This window comes from Pongo pygmaeus, chromosome 10, assembly GCF_028885625.2.
Source record: "Pongo pygmaeus isolate AG05252 chromosome 10, NHGRI_mPonPyg2-v2.0_pri, whole genome shotgun sequence".
NCBI lineage: Eukaryota > Metazoa > Chordata > Mammalia > Primates > Hominidae > Pongo > Pongo pygmaeus.
The window spans coordinates 46578115-46584228 of NC_072383.2; the positions used below are offsets into that span (position 1 = coordinate 46578115).

The 6114-nt window shown below is 47.8% G+C and overlaps 1 non-coding gene across 1 annotated transcript; it reads right to left on the reverse strand.

The window, feature by feature from the left end:
* Positions 1-2317: 2317 nt before the first annotated feature.
* Positions 2318-2416, reverse strand: LOC129011098 (small nucleolar RNA U13). Its single transcript, XR_008493222.1, has one exon. It is a non-coding gene; the product is annotated as a small nucleolar RNA U13 (small nucleolar RNA).
* Positions 2417-6114: the final 3698 nt, after the last annotated feature.

Consider the following 6114-nt stretch of genomic DNA (forward strand, 5'->3'; position numbering starts at 1 on the left):
CTCCCGGGTTCAAGCGATTCTCCTGCCTCAGCCCCCTGAGTAGCTGGGATTACAGGCGTGAGCCACCGTGCCCGGCCAACAGAAGGTTCTCTAAGTGCCCTCTCTCCTCATTTACAGCAGTATAAGGGAACGAACACATGGCTCTTCCCTAAGGCTTGAGTCAAAATTGTTGCTCTTATGAATTTATTGCCTTGGTTGGTTTTGTTTGTTTGTTTTCTTGCTTCCAAGGAGAACTAAACTGGGGCCAGGCCCTGTGTTCACACTTGTAATCCCAGCACTTTGGCAGGCTGAAGTGGGCAGATCACTTAAGGTCAGGAGTTTGAGACCATCCTGGCCAATATGGTGAAACCCTGTCTCTACCAGAAAATACAAAAATTAGCTGGGCATGGTGGCACACACCTGTAATCCCAGCTACTTGAACTGAGGCCAGAGAATCGCTTGAACCTGGGAGGCAGAGGTTGCAGTTAGCCAAGATCGTACCACTGCACTCCAGCCTGGGCGACAGAGCAAGACTCTGTCTCAAAGAGAAAAAAAAAAAAAAGAAAAGCTGGTAGATGCCATATATGTCGATCTCCTTATCCTCATCAATCCCTGGTGTATGCACTTACCAGTCCCTTAACCCAGTCTGTTTTCTCTCTTATGTTAACCTGATAACATGACCCTAGAATGTCAAGCTAAGGGGACCTTAATTTAAGATGGTAAGGGATGAGATGGATGACAAGAAACCTGTTTATAACAAGGAATTATATCTGTCCTGGGCACTGCTATTAAGGGCTGCTGCCCTGCTAATCTCTGTGGGTTGTTTTTTGTTTTCGTGTGTGTTTTTTGTTTGTTTGTTTGTTTTTGAGATGGAGTCTCGCTCTGTCACCCAGGCTGGAGTGCAGTGGTGCAATCCCAGCTCACTGCAACCTCCGCCTCCCAGGTTCAAGCGATTCTCTTGCCTCAGCCTCCCGACTAGCTGGGACTACAGGCGTGTGCCACCATGCCCAGCCAATTTTTTGTATTTTTAGTACAGACAGGGTTTCACTGTGTTAGCCAGGATGGTCTCAATCTCCTGACCTCGTGATCCGCCCGCCTCAGCCTCCCAAAGTGCTGGGATTACAGGCGTGAGCCACGTCTCTGTGTTTTTTTAAGATACGGGGTCTCACTATGTTGCCCAGGCTGGAGTGCAGTGGCTATTCACAGGAGTGATCATAGCACACTTCAGTCTTGAATTCCTGGGTTCAAGTGATCCTCCTGTCTCAGCTTCCTGAATAGCTGGGATTATAGACGTGTGCCACTGTGCTGGGTAGTTCTGTCAGGTGTGTTTCTGTTGGTGGTTTTGTTTGTTTGTTGCTTTTTTTTTTCTGTTTTTGAAACTGGGTCTTGGCCGGGCGCAGTGGCTCAAGCCTGTAATCCTAGCACTTTGGGAGGCCGAGGCAGGCGGATCACGAGTCACGAGGTCAGGAGATCAAGACCATCCTGGCTAACACGGTGAAACCCCGTCTCTACTAAAAATAAAAAAAACTAGGCAGGTGTGGTGGCAGGCGCCTATAGTCCCAGCTACTCCGGAGGCTGAGTCAGGAGAATGGCGTGAACCCAGGAGGTGGAGCTTGCAGTGAGCCAAGATCGCGCCACTGCACTCCAGCCGGGGTGATAGAGCGAGACTCCGTCTCAAAAAAAAAAAAAAGAAAAAAAAAGAAACTGGGTCTTGTTGTGTTGCTGAGGCTGGAGTGCAGTGGCGCAATCGGCTCACTGCAGCCTCAACCTCCTGAGTTCAAGTGATCCTTACCACCTCAGCCTCCCAAGTAGCTGAGACTACAGGTGCACGCCACCATGCCTGGCTAATTTTTTTTTTTTTTTTTGAGACAGTTTCGCTCTTGTTGCCCAGGCTGGAGTGCAATGGCACAATCTCCGCTCACTGCAACCTCTGCCTCCTGCGTTCAGGTGACTCTCCTGTCTTAGCCTCCCAAGTAGCTGGGATTATAGGCATGTGCCACCACGCCCGGCTAATTTTTATATTTTTAGTAGAGACAGGGTTTGACTATGTTGGTCAGGCTGGTCTTGAACTCCTGACCTCAGGTGATCCACCTGCCTCGGCCTCCCAAAGTGCTGGGATTACAGGCATGAGCCACCATGCCCAGTCACCCAGCCAATTTTTATGCTATTTGTAGAGACAGGGTTTTGCCATGTTGCCCAGGCCAAACCCGTAAGCTCAAGCAGTCCTCCCATCTAGGCCTCCCAAAGTGTTGGGATTACAGGCATGAGCCACCGCGCCTAGCCCAGCTCTGTGTTTTTAAGGGCAAAAGACACCTCCATATTTTGTTGTTGTTGTTCATGTCAAATGGATAGTGTGCCAATGTAACAAGGTTTGAGGGTGGCACATCTCACATGTGTGTAAACACCCAGTCATTATGCTTATGAACTACAGAAGGATCTTCCTCCAGTATTATTACTCCTAGAGTGGGTTTTTTGATATTTCCATGTGATTACTCTTTCATTTCTTTCTCTAGAAATTTCTAGTAACACTCCACCAGGTTATCCCACCACGCTGTCCACCAAAACTATGATTTATAAAACCTCCCTAGTGCCCTTACCACGTGCACATGCCTTGTGGAACTCGGACAAGGAGGTGGAACCTGTTGATATTCCTGCCCAGTGCTTCAGATCTTCTCAAGGTTGTATCCCCAGTGCAATAGAAGAATGGAAATGGTGACAGTCTAATGTAGTAAGCAGCAGGTACCATGGTATGTTAGTCAGGACTGATTAATGGGACTAGAGAATCTCCCGGTGCTTCTGTCTTTTACCTGTCTGGAGTCTGAAGAAGAAAACGTCTGTTGCACCATCAGAGTGGGCTGCCCATGGAGCAAAAGGAGCAGAGATAGGAGGAGTGCTGCCCAGCTGGCAATTAGCTGGCCACTGCCCCTCCCTAACTTCCCAGCCACTTGGTAAAGGCCAGCAGGAGTAGAACTCATCTGGAGCTGAAGAGGGACAAGAGGCCCGCCTTACAGTTCATCAGCCTTTCTCCCTCCCTCTGGCTGCCATTGGAGCCTAGTAAAAGCTGAAATTGTAGCCACCAGCTCTGTGGGTTGCATACTCCAACCCTGTCACTGACCCCAGCGCATGTGCTAGGAGCAGGGATAGGGAGTGGCGAAGGGGTGTGTTGGCCTTGCTGACAAAATCCATTTGGAATTTGTCAAGGTTGTGGTTTGGGGCTTAAGTTTGCCACAGAGTGTGTCTGATGAAAGAAGAGGGAACGCTAGAAAGGAAAGACAGACCCAAAGTACAGAGGAAGGAAACAGGAAAAAGCTGAAATAATCATGCTGTGACTCTGTTAGAGATTCTCCTTTCTCGTCCTGAGTGTGAGAAATTCTGATTATAAATATTCTTTATCATTATTCTCTTATATCCTATGCCCATTCTAAATGCATCCCCTCTTCCTTCCACACACACTAGGTTCAGTAAGTGCCTGAAGTAAGGATGGGATTTCTCCTGTCTCCATCAAATTTCCAAACCCAGAATTCTCAATGCTCAAGTGGAAATCCAGGACATAAAATTTGGCCATAAAGTTCTGCCCTAGAGCCCAGTGTGGTGACTCAAACCTGTAAATCCCAACACTCTGAGAGGCTGAGGCTGGAAGATCACTTGAGTCAAGGAGTTCAGGGCTGCAGTGATCTTGCCACTGCACTCCAGCCTGAGTGACAGAGCAAGACATTGACTCTAAATTTAAAAAAAAAAAAAAAAAAAGTACTGGCTGAACACAGTGGCTCACACCTGTAATCCCAATACTTTGGGAGACCAAGGCAAGAGAATTGCTTGGGTCCAAGAGCTTGAGACCAGCCTGGGCAGCATAGCAAGACTCTCTCTTAAAAATAAGACAAAAAACAAACAAACAAAACTGTCCTATGGCCAGGCACAGTGGCTCACGCCTGTAATCCTAGCACTTTAGGAGGCAGAGGAGGACGGATAGCTTGAGTCCAGGAGTTTGAGACCAGCCTGAACGACATAGCGAAACCCCATCTCTACTAAAAATACAAAAATTATCCGGGCCTGGTGGTGCACACCTGTATTCCCAGCTACTCAGGAGGTTGAGGCAGGAGGATCGGTTGAGCCCAGGAGGTGGAGGTTGCAGTAAGCCGAGATCACGCTACTGCACTCCAGCCTGGGTGACAGAGAGATTACCCTAAGACCCTGTCTCAAAAAAAAAAAAAAAAAAGTACTGCCCTAACCTAATACTCCTCAAAATGCCCTCGCTACCTTGGTACTACTCTCATTTCATCTGATTTTGAGGGTAGCAGAAGTGTCTATTGTCTAGAGAAGTGGAGAGAACTATTTCTACATTCTCTGGCCAAAGAAATAACCTGTTAGAGTCAGCATCTGGCAGCTGCATAAGTGTGCAGTCTTCATGAAGTTCTAAATGTGTGATGCATATTCCTTTTCTGCATTGAATCTTAGAAAGATAACAGCTTAGGCCGGGCTTGGTGGCTGACGCCTGTAATCCCAGCACTTTGGGAGGCCAAGGCAGATGGATCACCTGAGGTCAGGAGTTCGAGACCAGCCTGGCCAACATGGCGAAACCCTATCTCTACTAAAAAATACAAAAATTAGCTGGGTGTGGTGGCCAGCACCTGTAATCCCAGCTACTTGGGAGGCTGAGGCAGGAGAATCGCCTGAACCTGGGAGGCAGAAGTTGCAGTGAGCCAAGATTGAGCCATTGCACTCAGCCTGGAAGACAGAGCAAGACACTGTATAAAAAAAAAAAAGAAAGAAAGAAAGAAGGAAAGAAAGAAAGAAAGAAGAAAGAAAGGAAAGGAGAAAAGAAAAGAAAAAGAAAGGAAGAAAACAGTTTATGTATGTATGTATTTATTTACTTATTGAGACAGAGTCTCTCTGTCACCCAGGCTGGAGTGCAGTGGCACGACCTTGGCTCACTACAAGCTCTGCCTGCCGGGTTCACGCCATTCTCCTGCCTCAGGCTCCCAAGTAGCTGGGACCACAGGCGCCCGCTACCAAGCCCGGCTAATTTTTTTTTTTTGTATATTTAGTAGAGACGGGGTTTCACCATGTTAACCAGGATGGTCTTGATCTCCTCACCTCGTGATCTGCCCATCTCGGCCTCCCAAAGTGCTGGGATTTCAAGCGTGAGCCACCGCGCCCAGCCCAATAACAGTTTATTTTCAAAGATATTGGGCTAGGGCCAGGCACAGTGGCTCATGCCTGTAATCCTAGAACTTTGGGAGACTGAGGCAGGTGGATCACCTGAGGTCAGGAGTTTGAGACCAGCCTGGCCAGCATGGTGAAACCCCATCTCTACTAAAAACACAAAAATTAGCCAGGCGTGGTGGCACACACCTGTAGTCCCAGCTACTTGGGAGGCTGAGGCAGGAGAATTGCTTGAATCAGAGAGGTGGAGGTTGCAGTGAGCCAAGATCACGCCATTGCACTCCAGCCTGGGCAACAAGAGTGAAACTCCATCTCAAAAATAAATAAATAAATAAAAATAAATCCTGTTCTGTTTAGTTGACGTTATCTCTTAAAAGATAAAGGAATTATTTTACTAAGATGACATACAAAAGAGCTCTAAATGAGGAAGGTCATGGGAGGCTAAGACAGGCATATCGCTTAAGGTCAGGAGTTCAAGACTAGCCCGGGCAACATGGTGAAACCCTATCTCTACAAAAAAATACACACACAAAAAAAAATTAGCCAGGTGTGGTGGCATGTGTCTATAGTCCCAGCTACTCTTGGGCCCAGACTTGAGCCCAAGAAGTGGAGTTTGCAGTGAGCCAAGATCACGTCACTGCACTCCAGCCAAGGCAACAGAGCGAGATCCTGTCTCAAAAATAATAATAATAAATAGGCTGGGCACAGTGGCTCACGCCTGTAATCCCAGCACTTTGGGAGACCAAGGCGTGTGGATCACTTGAGGCAAGGAGTTCGAGACCAGCCTAGCCAACCAACATGGCGAAAACCCATCTCTACTAAAAATACAAAACTTAGCCAGGTATGGTAATGCATACCTGTAATCCCAGCTACTCGGGAGACTAAGGCACAAGGATTGCTTGAACCCAGGAGGAGGAGGTTGCAATGAGCCAAGATCTCACCATTGCACTCCAGCCTGGGTGACAAAGTGAG